General features: G+C 44.8%; 1 long non-coding RNA gene across 1 annotated transcript; it reads right to left on the minus strand.

The window, feature by feature from the left end:
• Positions 1-692: 692 nt before the first annotated feature.
• On the minus strand, positions 693-4171 carry LOC146062714 (uncharacterized). The gene is made up of 3 exons (XR_014471482.1): positions 4049-4171; positions 2089-2331; positions 693-1298 (listed from the first exon to the last, which is right to left on the minus strand). It is a non-coding gene; the product is annotated as an uncharacterized LOC146062714 (long non-coding RNA).
• Positions 4172-16627: the final 12456 nt, after the last annotated feature.

Genomic DNA, 16627 nt, shown 5'->3' on the forward strand with positions numbered 1-16627 from the left:
ATGGGCCATATTGGCCCATTTCCCATTTTATTCCATGTAAAATGGACTTTATCAAGTCCATCTTATCTTGTGCCATTATAATGGCACAAGACCGACGCGACCGACACAATTTCAATGTTTAAATATTTTAACATTGAAGCCTATGGAGAAATCGCGTACATCGCGTCGGTCGCGTCGTGTGCCATGTTAATGCACACGACGCGACGCGATGGACGCGATGAACCCGATTTTTCACACACGATGGACGCGATCCTCATCGTAGGCGCCGCCAAAATACACAAGTACCAGATTTATCTTCAGATCTGGCTGGTTGGAACAAAAACATGGTTATGGATGAGTGACAGTTTGTCAGTTTTCCAGCATTTACAAGCAAATGGTCAACTGTCATTTGCTCTCATCCATAACCATGTTTTTGTTCCAACCAGACAGATCTGCAGATAAATCTGTGTGTATGGCCACCTTTAGAGAGTTTTGACCGACTACAAGTTGCTTTTGAGGAGAAAGCACGGTCCTGAACCACAAAGTTTAAGTGATTTCCAGAATTTCAGTGCAGGAGACGGTCCCTGGTAGTTGAGGAATACTAGTGTCCACCATCACTAAGGACAACATTGCTGCCTTGTGGGCGCCATAGTTGGGATGACACCAGGGTACTTGTGGCTCAGTTAAAGAATCTCATTGAGATCCATCTGCTTTATTCACCTTAAAAAGTTTTGATTGAGCAAAGTACAATGACTGCCCCATTGGCCGAATTGAGAGCAGTAGGAGGTTCAGATGTCTTGGTACCACAATATGCTGGCCAGGTTTGATGGCAGTCTCTTAAACTATTTCTGGGCCAATGAATCCTGGATCTGCATTTTCAACCAGATATCAGACAACAGTGGGCCCAGTGGACTCCAGACTGGTTAGTCATGTAGCTACCGTACCATACCACTCATGGAACAGTGCAATGTTAATGGGGACTGGTACGGCAATCAATGCCTGCAGCAAGTGCTGGAAACCATTTCCATGCCCTGCCCAAGAACCCACGCTTGTGGTATCCTTCTCCATCAAATCCATGAAAGTGGTGGGTTTTCTGGCCCATGAATGCATCCAGAAGCTTGGTTTTCCACCGTATAGTTCAGACTTGGCCTCCTGCAACTTTGTGTTCCCATAAATCAAGCACAGGATGCGTTGGATTTGTTTTGATTTACCAGACGCTACAATGGAGACCTTCATCCCGCATGCAGGAAAATACCAGCTTCAGAGTGGTCCAGCAGCTTCAACAAAGGGTTTAAGCACCAGCAACTTTGCAGAGACTCCTAATTGGAAAAAAATAGAATGTTAACTTTGTAAATATAATACTTTTTCTGTAGCAGGAAACTTATTGCACGTCCCTTGTAGCTATTCTTCTTCATGACATGGATTCAATAAGGTGCTGAAAACATTCCTCAGAGATTCTGTGAAATTATGACACAACAGCGTGTGCAGTAATGAGCAGGTGTACAGGCACGGACAGTGGACACGGTCTGTACATAATATGGTGATTTAAGTGATTTGTAAAGATTAAAAGTGTTTAAAAGTATATCATTAAACTGTATACAGTATATAATTAATGTGTTAGCAGAAGTATTTACGCTTAATTGACAACTATTGCCTAATGGCCATGACTTAAAACTCAACATATCAGTTAGATGTGGTCACCCATGTCCTATTTATTCTAAACTGGGTGTTAAAACCAAATAAGCAATATACTTGTATCTCCTGCAGGGATAATTAAGAGCCTAATTAAGACCCACTCAGTTTCCTGAGAATTTGGTGCAGGAACTGATGCGGGTCTGCACATCCGTATGGGTGAAAATATGCATGGGCAGACAGACGAAGGTGGGAAGGGTGCAAATAATGGGCTGGGGCATTGGATGGCTGACGTCACATGACGTAACCCCCCCCCCCCCCCCCGAATTCAGCCATGTCCAGGAGAGAGGGGGGCATCACACACCGCTATTCCCCTCTCTCCAAGCCGGGAGAGGCAGCGCACGCACACAACCTTTGTGCACAAATGCCATGGCCGTTTGGTGACACTCAATGGTCCAACCTCAGTGTACAGTATACCTCCAGTATTGCAGGCCTATAGAATCCTATAGGGCCTGCTGTGCTGGAGACTCCAAATCTTGGAAGTGCAGCTACAGACCAACAGCAGCATCAAGCATCCTGGACCAGCAGGGTGAGCCGGCCTGGTAGAGGGGGTGGGACCGACCCAGAGGCAATCTTTCCTGCTATCTAGGTGGGCCAATCTGCCCCCACTCCTGGTAACTTCTCTAGGTTACTCCTTCAATTCTGGTCTGGTCCCATGATCTGCATAGAAAAACAACTGAAATACTTTCCCTGTGTAAAACAAACTTTTTTTTACCCAATAACAGGCTATTTGTCAGCATATAGATTACTGTCTATCTGTTCAATATTTAACTTAATCTGTCAACATGCTACTTACATAGCATGAATGGATTAACTGCAAAATACCCTCTTTATGGTAGGAATTATCTTAAACCATACTGTTGATGACGTGGGTGATCCCCTACCACTAGATAATGCTATCGTTCAGGGTTTGCCATTCAGACTACTAGATGCAGGTGGAAGATGGCTCAATATATAATTTTCAGAATTTGCTTGCACTGTCATTTTGTCAATCCCTTCATCTGTGCTAAGCTGCTTAGTATGGGAGGGCATGTCAGTGATTTTCTATGCCTGTGTGGCAGATTAATTTTCTGCATCTGCTCAATCACAAATTATGCATCCTAAAGAACTGGTAGTGAGAGGTGACACTACGGATACAGGCTGTTCATGTGTAGTATTTGGGAGGTTGAAAGTACAAGTGTTTACCTCCTTGGTTGCTCGTTTCACCATTCTGGGGAAATATACTGTTCCCTGAAACATTTTACTCTACCCATTCTCCTTATTACTTCATTATAATTATTACCACATCTTACTTTCTCTAGCATAGCTCCCATGTATCCCATAGTGCTCTACAATCAGAGTATTGTGGTATGGTTCATCATTTACTTTGCCAGTAGAGATTGTAATCTAATTTCTCTTCAAAAGTCAGATTACTTACTGAACCTATGGACAAGGGACGCCAAGCCTGCAACATTTTGTTCAAACCAAGTACTTGGGGATTGAAAACATCTCTATCCCAGTATTCCCAGGATATCTGGGACTGAGATCATCATGGACAGGGCTGGTGCAAGGTTTTTATGCACCCTAGACATGACTAATAAACTAATGCCCCCCACCCCAAAACCCACTTTGCAGTCCCTTATGGTAAAAGCCTGGAGGTTGCGTCTTAGATGTTGTCTGCATTAAATTCAGTAAGGAAGGCTCTCATGTAAGAGACATCATTCATTGTGTTATATGCAGATACTGGTGCCTTACACAGCTGCCTAATGGATCCGCTGGCCCTGAAAATGGCCTAGCCCTACAGGTAAAATATGAATCTTTTATACCCAACCTCCCCTCCCCCAGGAATAAAATGAAATTAATGTACAGTACATGCCCAGCCAGCCCAGCTCCACACACTAAGAAGAAACAAATTCCAGTTGAAGAAGAGTATGTCTGCAGCAGGACACACAGCCTCGGTTCAACAATCTGACAGTCCACTGAGCACATCAACACATTTCGTAAGAGCAGTGTGTAGGCAGGACACGGGGCGGATCCAAGCTTTTCTTCGGGGGGGGGGGGGGGGGCACACACTGGCACACTGACACACACTGGCCGCTCCGGGCTCCCGGGAGGTTGTGTGCTGCGGCACCCTGGCTGACACTCCGCACTCGTGTGCTGTGCATACTTCCTAGGGGGGCGATTACCCACTTCGCTCCCCTCTATATCCGCGCCTGGCAGGACACTAACAGAGCAGCACTGAAAAGCAGTGATAGTCCTACTCCAGCCGCAGGTGTGGCTCCACCAGACAATGACAGTGTCATGACTAATGTGCATACACACGGTGAGATTTTGGCTGTGTATGATTTTGACTATGTGATTTCTCTTGAACTCCCCAGAGCCCAGAACCAATGTTAACCTGAATGGCCAATGGGGAGGTTGTCCAGCACTTTACGTCACAATGAGGGGTGGGACCGAAGTGTGATGTTATGACGTGATGTACGTCATGACATAATACAGTGTGTTCGATGCACGCTACGATATCAGCCAATATCATGGGCAAGATGTAATAATGTGCGTTACCCAGGAGTCACTCGGCAGCTGCACAGACCGAGGCAAATTCGTGTGCGGGCGCCAACGTCATGCACCTGCCCAGAGCAGGCAGGGGAACGCTTGCGATCACAGACCCCAACCACCACCAGAGGGGCCAATTTCGGACCTGTGCGAACAGAGTGATGTGTGCTAAGCTATCTGTGCTAACTAGATTGCTCAGCACAAGTTTGTGCTGAGCATCACCCTGTGTGCATGGGGATTTATAGCCTGCGCTGGACAGACTGTTATAGAATTTCTATGAGTCTGCTTGTATTTTTAAAGTGGCATTTACAAGGCTATTACATGTTCCCCAATTAGTGCCAGTGCTACAGATTTGTATAGATACAGTGCTTATGATTGTCTGGTGTACCACTAGCATCATTATGATTGCATAGTATCACATGCCCCACCTAAGTTCAGCCAAGCATATTCTATCTTTTGTCATTTCTCATTGTCATATTATTATCATAAAAAAAAAGAAAAGTTTGTCACTCCGTAGTGCACCATGGAGAATCATGTCAGTCCTAAAATATAACCTTTATTGGGAATCAAGATAAAATGCGGAGTATAAAAGAACACACATACTGTACATATACATAAATGGGACAAAACACCATAAATTGTTAAAAAGACTGTGCGTGCGCTTCCGTGCACTCAATCTATTAGTGTAATGTATTGGAGTTACAGTCGGCTCTTAGATATTATCCAATTAATTAATTATAATTATATGCTTCCCAGCCGGTTATTGGATATGTATTATTATCATCTACTCATTGATCTCTTTATTAGTCAGTGTCTCATTGGTATTTCTATTTATGTTTCTGTGTTTTGTTGAAACAATTAGGCAACATTTGTTGCATTTGTACAAAAGAGAAGAAAAATACCCTGTATTATGTGTCAGCAGTGGAAGTGTCAATCACTGCACATGTCAATTAAAAAGAAACATGTTGCAAATGATATCCTCTGTCAATGTTATATAGATTAGGTCACAGCGTCCCATGCATTCTATTATAAAGATTTATTGGCAATCATATGCTTTTAATAGGTTGTGGGACACACACACACACACACACACACACACACACACTGTTCACTATAACAGAGAATAAGACAAATCTCTAGATCATTTATTAGAACTAATGAGTTCCGTTGTAGCTGAACTGCTTATGCTGAAAGGCTGTGCACTCAGCTGAGCTTACAGTGTTTGTGTGTCACCCCGTGTTGATACGGCAGGACACACTTTCGGTCTATCTGTAACTGACAGACACAGCACATACAGGGATATTGCATACAAGTACTGACTGGAGTTATGAGAGGTTTGCTCTTATAAGAGCATTTTGTCAGAGACACTAAAGTATATTCTGAAGAAGTAAGACCCTCACACAGAGGGAGTACACCGGAAGCCGCCGCATACAGTCTGTGCACCGACGTACTCTCCACTATCGCTTCATCAGGGCAACGAATCGATAGTGGAACATACGTTGGTGCACAGATCTATTGCTCTTGTGCGACAGACCAACCACCCCAAACTCTGCTCTGCAGATGATACACAACTATACATGTCCTTTGCTTCAGGTACTGAGAACCCAATAACAACCCTAAATGGCTGTCTAGCTGAGCTCCAGGAGTGGATGAGTGCCAATTGGCTGCGTCTGAACCCTGATAAATCAGAGGTGCTTATTATAGGTCACAGGACAAGACTGCAGAAGAGCCAACCAACAGGATTTCAAAACACGGAACACGTGCAGAATCTTGCTGTTGTCCTGGATAGTGGCCCGACACTTAAATATCAGGTATCAGCCACAATTTAATCCTCATTCTATCATATAAGGAATATAGCCAGAATCAAGCACTTGATTCCCTCAGAAGATCTGCCTAAAGTCATCAATGCATTTGTATAATCGTGCCTTGACTACTGCAATGCCCTCTACTTCGGTCTCCCATCAAAAGAATTGCACCGCTTGCATATGGTACAAAATACAGCTGCCAGGCTATTAACCAATCAGCTCAGTGACAGCCACATAACACCCACTCTGTACTCCCTTCACTGGCTACCTATAAGATGGTGAATAACTTTCAAGATTGGCTTACTGACTTTCAAAGCTCTACATGACCAGGGCCCCAGGTATCTGAAGCAGCTTCTGATCCCTTGTTGTCCCTCTCGATTACTGTAAATGGTTGATAAAGGACTACTGACATCACCCAGAATTTCTCTGAATTCATCTGGGGGTTGAGCTTTCAGCGCTGTGGCTGCAACTCTATGGAACTCACTTCCCTGCTCAGTTCGAGAAGCTTCCACTCTGGAAACATTCAAAAATAGACTCAAGACTTTCCTGTTAACCCAAGCATTTCACTAATGTCCCTTGTTAAAATTGTTTTGTATTTTGTGCTGTAAAAGGTTAATGCATGCACTTTGAGTCCTATTAGGAGAAAAGTGCTATATAAATAACATTATTATTATTATTATTATGTCCAGGTCTGCATAGCCTGCATTTGGGAGAACACATCCTCCCGGAATAGTGCCTGTGTGAGATCAGCTATAAGTGTATCACCTGGATGCTTCCCAGACTAATGCTAAATGGCATTAATAATTGTAGCCCAAGGACTACTTTAAGCATCATTAAGTGCTGCTTGCAGATGCATAGTCTAATGCCCGTGCATGTACAGTGACAATCAGCAACCCTACACTTTGCAGGGATGGGCTGCTACTGCAATATGTGGCTTTAAGGAACTATAATTATAAGGGATAAATGAAGATATATATATATATATATATATATATGTATATATATATATATATATATATATGTATATATGTATGAAAGTTTCAGACTGAAAGGAAACCCTATATATTCTGTATAATTTTAGAAAATGTAGAATATACTGTATCTCAAAATCTCTACAGCTGGGCATACACAGTCATAAACTGCTGAATTGTACCCTTAGATGTGATGGATCCACACAGTGATATATGTCACAGTATATGAATGAAATCTGCATTCCTCCCAGACAGGGGCAGATTAACAATGGGGTGGATGGAGCTACGGTAGGCAACCCTTACCCAGCTTAAGAATTAGGGCTAAAAATGCCTTGTGTGTAAGAGCCTTTAGTCAAGGGTGATCAACCTGTCACAGGTGGCCCACCACTGGTGCATACCTCCCAACATGGCCCTCTCTAGGAGTCTCTGGACTTCCCTGTTAATGTATGATTGCCAGCACCTGTGTTGAACAGGACAATTGACAATAAAGTTATTTGAACACAGGTGATGGTGAACATAATAGGAGGAAAGTGCATGAGCAGCGCAGTTTGTCCCTCCTGGAGAGGATCGTGTTGGGAGGTATGCTCCACCAATCTTTGCCCAGATAATTGCACAATCACAGAATCACACACAGCTGATGTTCAGCTAAGTACCCGAACACCTCATTACTATAGAAGACCTGTGTGGCGTAATATGAACCTTTTATTTCTCTGCAAATTTTAACTTTTTAAGCCACATGTTGTGTAAAAACAATTGCTACTCTTAAGGTGCGTACACAATGGTCGATATATCGGGCATTCGATTGAACACTCGATATATAGATGCACCATCAGTCAGTGTGTATCATCGGTATATCTGTGAATGACGTTGTTAACAGATATGTTGCGTCAGCTGCGCAACACAGCCGATGCCCGATATATCTAAAGATCATCATACAGGCGTGCCGGGAGCCTCTGATGATTGACTGGTCAATGCAAATGCGCCCCCCAATTTATGATGTCAGGCCTGACAGATCAGGCATTTGGATATGGAGAACACGCTGATGGATCAGTGTGTAGATATATCTGCAGAAAGATTGATCTGCAGATATATCTATTAGGGTGTACCCAGCTTTATCCACGTGTCTTATTACATCAATTTGTGCAGTAAATGTTTATACATTTAACCCAATTTGTTAATTCACATGTAAGGGTAAAATACCTGCATACAGCCAGAGCTGGGATAATGCACAGTACTTATGCTGCAATAAAGCTGGATACACACAAAACATTTTCTTTCAAATCTCATGCCTCCCAACTGTCCCTCTTTCAGCGGGAATGTCCCGGTTTTCTGGGACGTTTCCGGGGCCGCCAGTGTCCCACAGTGGGGGCAGTTGGAAGTACCCCCAACCTGAAGAGAATAGATGCTGTGCGCATGCGCACAGCGTCTATTTAGCGCTGCTGAGGGAAGGAAAATGGGGGCGTGACCTTAGGAAGCAACACCCCACGAGGCCACGCACTTTTCTGAGTCCACTCCCCCTTTTCGTATGAAATCTGTCTATTGATGTTTAATGTATGGGAGCAAAGTACAATCACCCATTCACTCTCAAATGCTCAACAATGTTAAATAATGAATGTTTGGCTAAATTTGTTAAATCAAACAGCTTTAAGCAATGTATCTGAATGAATTTGGGCTGTTTTGAAATGTTTGGGAGCAAATATTTAATTTAACCCCTTGAGTGGTGGGATTTGCTGCGGCAGGACAAACCTATCAGGGTAGGTTTGTCCTGCCCCAGCAAAACCCACTACAGGAATTTGGAAGCCCCCCTCCCTCACCTCTGATCCGGCGTTAGTACGCCGGAGCTGCTGCTGCTGCCCCCGCTGCCTTAGCCGGCCGCCTGTCAGATTCAGCAGTGACGTCGGCGGCAGGCTGGGTGATGTTCGCGGCGGCTCAGGAGCACTCGGGTGCCTGAGCGCTCCCGAGTGCCCCCGAGCCGCGCCGACCATTCCCGAGCCTGCCACCGACGTCACTGTAAAATGAGTTACAGGCGGCTGGAGGGCGGGTTAGGGGAGCTCCGGCGTTCCGATCGCCGGAGCAAAGGTGATGGGGGGACTGCAGGTTTGTGGCGGGGAGTAGGCACTAGAGGTGCTGCGCCAGTGGTGCACACCTGGACACCACTGGCACGCACCTATTTTATATTAGTGGTATGCCCGGAGATTTTCCGGGACAGCCCGCTGCGGCAGCGCAGCTGAGCCCGGAAAATCTCTGGGCGTACCACTCAAGGGGTTAATGCTTACGTACATTAAAAGATTATTCTAAAACCTCAGATAATTTGGTCAGAAAAATGTTTTGGTGTGTACCCAGCTTATCAGGAAATTTTACGACACACAGATAAGGGGTGCAGGATGGCCTCCTGACAGTTGGGATTCTGGCGGTCATTAGACCAACGTTGGAATCCTGATTGACAGGGGCTATTTTCTCCATAGAGATAGAATAGAATCTGTGGCAAGTGCAGCCAGCTACAGAGCCCGCATCTAGTCAAAATTGTATGAAAAATCAGTCAAAATCTCAGTGTTTCCCCTACTACCGATGCGCGACCCTTGGTGTCTGTACCCTATGGATAAATAGAAAATTTTGACTATGTCATTTGTAACAGTAGTTGCTGTAATCACCCCCACCGGCAATGAGTTCAAGAATTCTAATAGTGAAGAATCCTCGGTACTTATGTAATATCTGGACTCCCGTTATGAGACCGCGTCCCCTCGCGGGGCTCGCTGCGCTCACCCCGCTTTGGGCACGGTGGCTCGCTGCGCTCGCCACACTATATAAAATCAACTCCATGCGTAGTTGGATAGTAGGGGTATGAAAAAATGGGGTGCATTTAACATGGGAGTCCAGATAATACATAAGTACCGAATCCTCTTCTTAATTCAGTACGGAATTTATTTTCCTCGAGCCTCAGTACATGCCCGCGTGTCCTAAGTATAGGCCTTTTAGTGAACAAATCATCTCCCAGTTCCATATGATTCCCAATCCTGTATTTGAACATACTAACATATCACCTCTCAACCTCTGTTTCTCCAGTGAAAACATATTCAGCCTGGTTAACCTATCTTTGATAGATTCAAGACATTTTACTATAGCTTAGTCGCCCTTCTCTGTACCTGTTCCAATTCATTTATGTCCTTTTTTAGGTGCGGTGCCCAGAACTGAACACAATATTTCAAGTGTGGTCTCACTAATGCCTTTTAAAGAGGCACTATCACATTGGCATCCCTTGAATCCTTACCACTTTTAATGCATGTCAGTGTCCGGTTTGCTTTTACTGCTGCACTTAAGCAGGGTGCACCATTACCCAATTTTTCATCTATGATGACCCCCAGCAGAATTCCCTATAATAACTACATTTAGCCTATAAGTAGCTTATTCATTTTTGTTCCCATAATGAATTACTTTAAATTTTTCAACCTTAATCTGTTTTTTCCACCTTTCCAGTTTATTTAAGTCACTTTGTAGTGTTTTCACATCCTTTCCTTAGTTAATTTCCTTACTCAATTTTGTGTCATCCGCAAATATTGCAATTTTACTCACTATGTCACTTTCTATATCATTAATGAATATATTAAACAATGTGGGTCCCAATATTGAACCTTGGGGGACTCCACTTTGGACCTTACCCCAGCTGGAATGTATGCCATTTACCACCACTCTCTGTCCCCAATTGTGCAACCAGTTTTTAATCCAATTACAAATTTTATCTCCTAACCCTAAATTAGCTAGTTTCATTAATAACCTTTTATAAGGCACCATGTCAAAAGCTTTAGCGAAATCAAGCAGTATTACATCAACAGATTTCCATAAGTCTAGCCCCCTACTGACTTCCTCATAGAAGCTAATTAAATTAGTCTAACATGATAAATTTTTGATGAACCCTTACTTATCACTTTCTCCTGTTCTAAGAAATTTTGGATACTATCTCTTATTATTCCTTCTAATATTTCCCCCACAATGGATGTAAGGCTGACCGGTCTATAATTTTCAGGGTTTGTTTTGCTACCTTTCTTCCATATTGGTACTACGTTAGCTATAGTATGCGCCAGTCCCTTGGTATCGGCCCGAGTTTATTGATTCCTTGAATATCAGATATAATGGTAGTACTATGACAGAACTCAATTATTTTAGTATCCTAGGGTGTATTTCTACTGTACTACCGTAACACTCAGCATTAAAAGTCATAAGGATATTTAAATAATAAGAATAAACATAATGGCAAATGTCTCTGATGGAAATGGATTTTATTCAGAATTTAAATATGTTCCTTATTATCCTTAACCGTTTGAGTGGCAACATCTTTGTGAGAGATATGCAAAATATCTGCTAAAAATGCCAACATTGCTCACATTTGTTATACAATGTTGTTAATAAAAAATGTTGTGTAAAACAACTTTAGGAAGCTGTAGGAAGATTTATATTTGTTTTATTTTTATTATTTAAAAAAAAAATGTTAACACAAAAAAACATGGATGCTGAGAGGAGAAGGAATACATAAAATATGTCAATGAAAATAAATATAAAACAAAATGCACATGGGCGTGCAGAGAAAGAGATTTCAGGGCCCAGTAAAAAGGGGGTTATTCTGATTCACTCGGAAAGACACAATCACTCTCTAATGGACAAAACAATGTGCACTGCAGGTGGAGCTGATGTAACATGTGCAGAGAGAGTTAGATTTGGGTGATGGGTGTACTTCAAACTGATATCTATATTACAGTGTAAAAATAAAGCAGCCAGTGTTTACCCTGCACAGAAACAATAAAACACTCAAATCTAACTCTTTCTCAGGGCCGGATTAAATGGGGCAAATGGGGTCAGTACCACTGGGCCCCCCTCTAGCTATGGCCCCCCTGTGGTTGGCATGTTTTTTTTTTGTTTTTTTTTAGCTAAAGGTTTTGTGCATGGGAGTGGGGTAGTGCTGCAGCTTCACCTATCTGACAATGATTAATGGTGCTGAGCATCGGGTGCCAAGGCACACTGACTGCACAAGTGTGCAGTGCATTACTGGGAGTTGACTAAGTCCCATGACACTTTGCACAAGAGGGCACAGGCTGAGAGGTTTGTGCTGAGCTCTGATTGCTGGAGCTCATTACATGCTTCTTAGGTCCATGGAGGACAGCAGCAGAGGCCTAGTCATGGGAGTTTTTTTAATCAGAGGCAGCAGTGAACCTGTGAGGTCTCCCACAGTCCTACAGAATAAGGTGCAGAGGGACAAACAGGCTTTTCATATGTGTATATATATATATATATATATATCAGGGACGTGCAGTCAGGGGAGGCAGGGGAGGCAGTGCCTCCCCTGTCATTAATGACAAACATAATAAAATAATATAAAGAAAATACTTATGACACATATTATGTGTCATAAGTATATGCTTTATATCATCCTATTCATTTTTACACCATGCTTTTCTTTTTTAAATTGATTTCGGAGGCACTGGGAGCAGTGCCGCCGACTATCAATGTTCAGGTTCCAGAGGAGGAGGCGGGCAGGGGGCGGGGCCAAGGAGCAGGCTGAAAAATCCCATTAAAAAAACCTGTATAGGCGGCATCTATAGCGGTGCCTCAGTGACAGGGGGTGCTTTCTGCCTATATTAGAGCACGCCCCTGTCACTGAGGCACCGCTATGATTGGTGTCACTCTGCTGCCAGTCAGCGCAGCAGAAGAAATCCAGCTGCTCCCTCCGCACCGCACACCCCCTCCACCGCCTTCCCCACACCAAGAACCTCTCTGCACCCTAGGGACCCCACCCCACCCCTCTCCTTCCCTACCCGGCGGTTGCACCCTACCGACCCCCCCCCTCTCCTTCCCTACCCGGCGGCTGCACCCTACCGACCCCGCACCGCCCCCGCCCCCCCTCTCCTTCCCTACCCGGCGGCTGCACAGACGGACACACCGGCTCCTTCCCGGCGGGTGCGTGATAGACTTTGCATGCACCTTCCTCTCCGGCCGGATCTCTGCACCCCAGCTCCGTCCACGCTCTCAACCCCGTAGACGCCATGCCCGGAGCCTGAGGGTAAGTGGTAGCCCCAGGGCAGGGACAAGGCATACGGGAGACTAAGAGGCGGGGAGGCAGTAGCTGAGGGGATGCAGGTGCCAGGCACCACATGTCTGCAAGTTTGATCCCCGCTGCTGCTGAGTGAGAGCCGGGGAGCAGTCAGTGTGGATATATGTAAGGTGCATTATGTGTGGGCATTTAATCATTTGGGGCATAAGTGTACTGTTTTGTTCTGTTGTTAAAATTATTGTCTTTGGCTGCACCCCCTCTGAGATCTATAATTGACAAATATCTCGTTTGGGGCCACTTGGGTGCTGTAGCACCAGCTTGTGCGGATTTATCCCCCTCCCCTTATCCCTAAAAACTTTCATAAGTGTACTGTGCATTATGTGTGGGCATTAATCATGTGGGGCATAAATGTACTGTCCATTATGTATGGGCATTAATCATGTGTGGGCATAAGTGTATGGTGCATTATGTGTGGGCATTAATCATGTGGGGCATAAGTGTACTGTGCATTATGTGTGGGCATTAATCATGTGGGGCAAATGTGTACGGTGCATTATGTGTATATGGGCATTAATCATGTGGGGCATAAGTGTACGGTGCATTATGTGTGGGCATTAATCATGTGGGGCAAATGTGTACTGTGCATTATGTGTGGGCATTAATCATGTGGGGCAAATGTGTACTGTGCATTATGTGTGGGCATTAATCATGTGGGGCATATGTGTACAGTGCATTATGTGTATATGGGCATTAATCATGTGGGGCATAAGTGTACTGTGCATTATGTGTATATGGGCATTAATCATGTGGGGCATATGTGTACGGTGCATTATGTGTGGGCATTAATCATGTGGGGCATATGTGTACGGTGCATTGTGTATATGGGCATTAATCATGTGGGGCATATGTGTACGGTGCATTATGTGTGGGCATTAATCATGTGGGGCATATGTGTACGGTGCATTGTGTATATGGGCATTAATCATGTGGGGCATATGTGTACGGTGCATTATGTGTGGGCATTAATCATGTGGGGAATATGTGTATGGTGCATTATGTGTATATGGGCATTAATCATGTGGGGCATAAGTGTACGGTGCATTATGTGTGGGCATTAATCATGTGGGACATATGTGTACGGTGCATTATGTGTATATGGAGGTTGAGCGCAGTGGCAGGTGCAGGATATGCAGCTGCTATGGCACCCTTGATGTTTGTAGGACCTGCTGCTCCCCTGCACCAAGTCATTCTGCTGCCAGTGCCTCACCAACCACTGTCCTCACCGCACGTCACTGATATATATATATATATATATATATATATATATATATATATATATATATATATCCCCTGCAGTTACCCATTGACCAAGTTTATACTGCCTTTACTCTGTGTTTTGACAGTGTAATATTCTCCCATGCAGTTTGCGGCCAGTAATGACAAGTGCAAGGGGGCCCCCCTGTCTAGAGTGCCCTGGGCCCCCCGAAGGCTTAATCTGGCACTGCTCTTTCTGCACATGCTACATCAGCCCCACCTGCAGTGAATATGGTTTTGTCCATTAGAGAGTAATTGTGCCTTTCCGAGGGAATCAGAATAACCCCAAAAGTCCAATCTCAGGCAGCACAGTACCATTCTGCAGGAGAGATTCATGTTACTGCAGATGCAGGAACAAGGCTTCCTAAAGTAACCTGTCCCTGCGAACTACTTAGCAAGGGTTCTGCGCATGTGCAGTTAGCGCAGGCAACCCGCTAACTGCACCGGCAGTGCAGCAAGTAGCCTATAGGCTACAATGGGCTACCGCCATCTCAGAATAGCGGTAGCCATGGGACCTGATGCAATGCTACCTGACAGCTTACTTGACATTTTCAAGTCCAGAATGTAAAATGAGAGAGAAAGTACCAACCAATCATCTTCAGTTAGAAGCCGATTGGTTGTACTCTCTCTCCAAGATACATCTCCCCTTTATAACAGCACAAAAGTAGGAAATTACAGAAACATTATATACAGTACCCAGGGGCGGGCTGGGCCGGGGGGCAGGGTGCCATGTGCCCCCCAGGCCGCTCAATCTATTGTGTGCGGGCCGCCTGTTTGTTTCTGAGGCTGCTGCAGCCAGGGCTAACCAGTCTCCGACTGGTCTTCAGAAACATGGCCGCCGGCCTCCTGCACTGAGGATGTGACGTCTAGTGCAGGAGGCCGCTCAGAGAGTGGCTTTGGACTCTCTGAGGAGCTCAGACCTCTGAGGCTGCCAGCAGCTGCTGCGCCTGTATCACACTGCAATACAGGCAGCAGCGTGGACAGCACAGAGGATTCCTTCCTGCTCCTGGTCAGCGTCCCTATAGGGATCGAAAAAGGGGCGGGGCTAACGTCCGGGGGTGCGGAGCTACATGACTGTGAAGGAGATGATGAGCTGCCAGCCTGAAGTGCCCTGAACCAGTTAAGAAAAATGTGAGTGTACTTTAACTGGTGTGGGATTGTGTACATATGTATAATCAGCGCTACTAGTGTCGGTAATTGGTGTAGACATATGTACAGGCAGCGTTACTAGTGTCGGCAACTGGTGTGAGCATATGTATAATCAGCGCTACTAGTGTCAGCAACTGATGTGGGCATGTGTACAAGCAGCGCTACTAGTGTCGGCAACTGGTGTGGGCATATGTACATGCAGCGCTACTAGCGTCGGCAACTGGTGTGGCATATGTATAATCAGCGCTACTAGTGTCGGCAACTGGTGTGGATATATGTACAGGCAGCGTTACTAGTGTCGACAACTGGTGTGGGCATATGTATAATCAGCGCTACTAGTGTCGTCAACTGGTGTGGGCATATGTACAGGCAGCTTTACTAGTGTCGGCAACTGGTGTGGGCAAATATATAATCAGTGCTACTAGTGTCAGCAACTGGTGTGGACATATGTACAGGCAGCGTTACTAGTGTCGGCAACTGGTGTGGACATATGTACAGGCAGCGTTACTAGTGTCGGCAACTGGTGGGGGCATATGTATAGGCAGCACTACTGCTGTTGCGTCTGGTGTTGGTGTGGGTGTTACGTATAAGCAGCACTACTACTGTCAGAAACTGGTGCGGTTGTTATGTATAGGCAACGCTACTATTGTCGGCAACTGGTGTGGTTGTTATGTATAGGCAACGCTACTATTGTCGGAAACTGGTGTGGGTGTTACGTATAAGCAGTGCTACTACTGTCGGCAACTGATGTGGACGTTATGTACAATATAAGTTGCGCTGCTACTGTCGGTAACTGTGTGCGATATATATATATATAGCGCTACTACTGTCGGTAACCCTGGGCCATTATCTAGTCATATGCAGGTGTACTCGGGGCATTGCGTGGAGCATAATGTGTGTCGTAATATCATATGGGCATTATGGTGTGCGGCATATTGTGTAAGGGGCATTCTGCTGTGTGGCATAATACATAATGGGCATTACTGTGTGTGGTATAATGTGTTATGGGCATTACGATGTTATTAGTACTTTTATAGGGCCACAACTCTTCCCCATGAAGTATTGCTCCTACATTTTTTATAGGAAATATAATCTTTTTTTGGTACTCTTTACCTAGAACGGCGCCAGCGATTGAAATCGCGGTC

The sequence above is a fragment of the Crinia signifera genome, chromosome 3 (genome assembly GCF_055691185.1).
Source record: "Crinia signifera chromosome 3, ASM5569118v1, whole genome shotgun sequence".
NCBI lineage: Eukaryota > Metazoa > Chordata > Amphibia > Anura > Myobatrachidae > Crinia > Crinia signifera.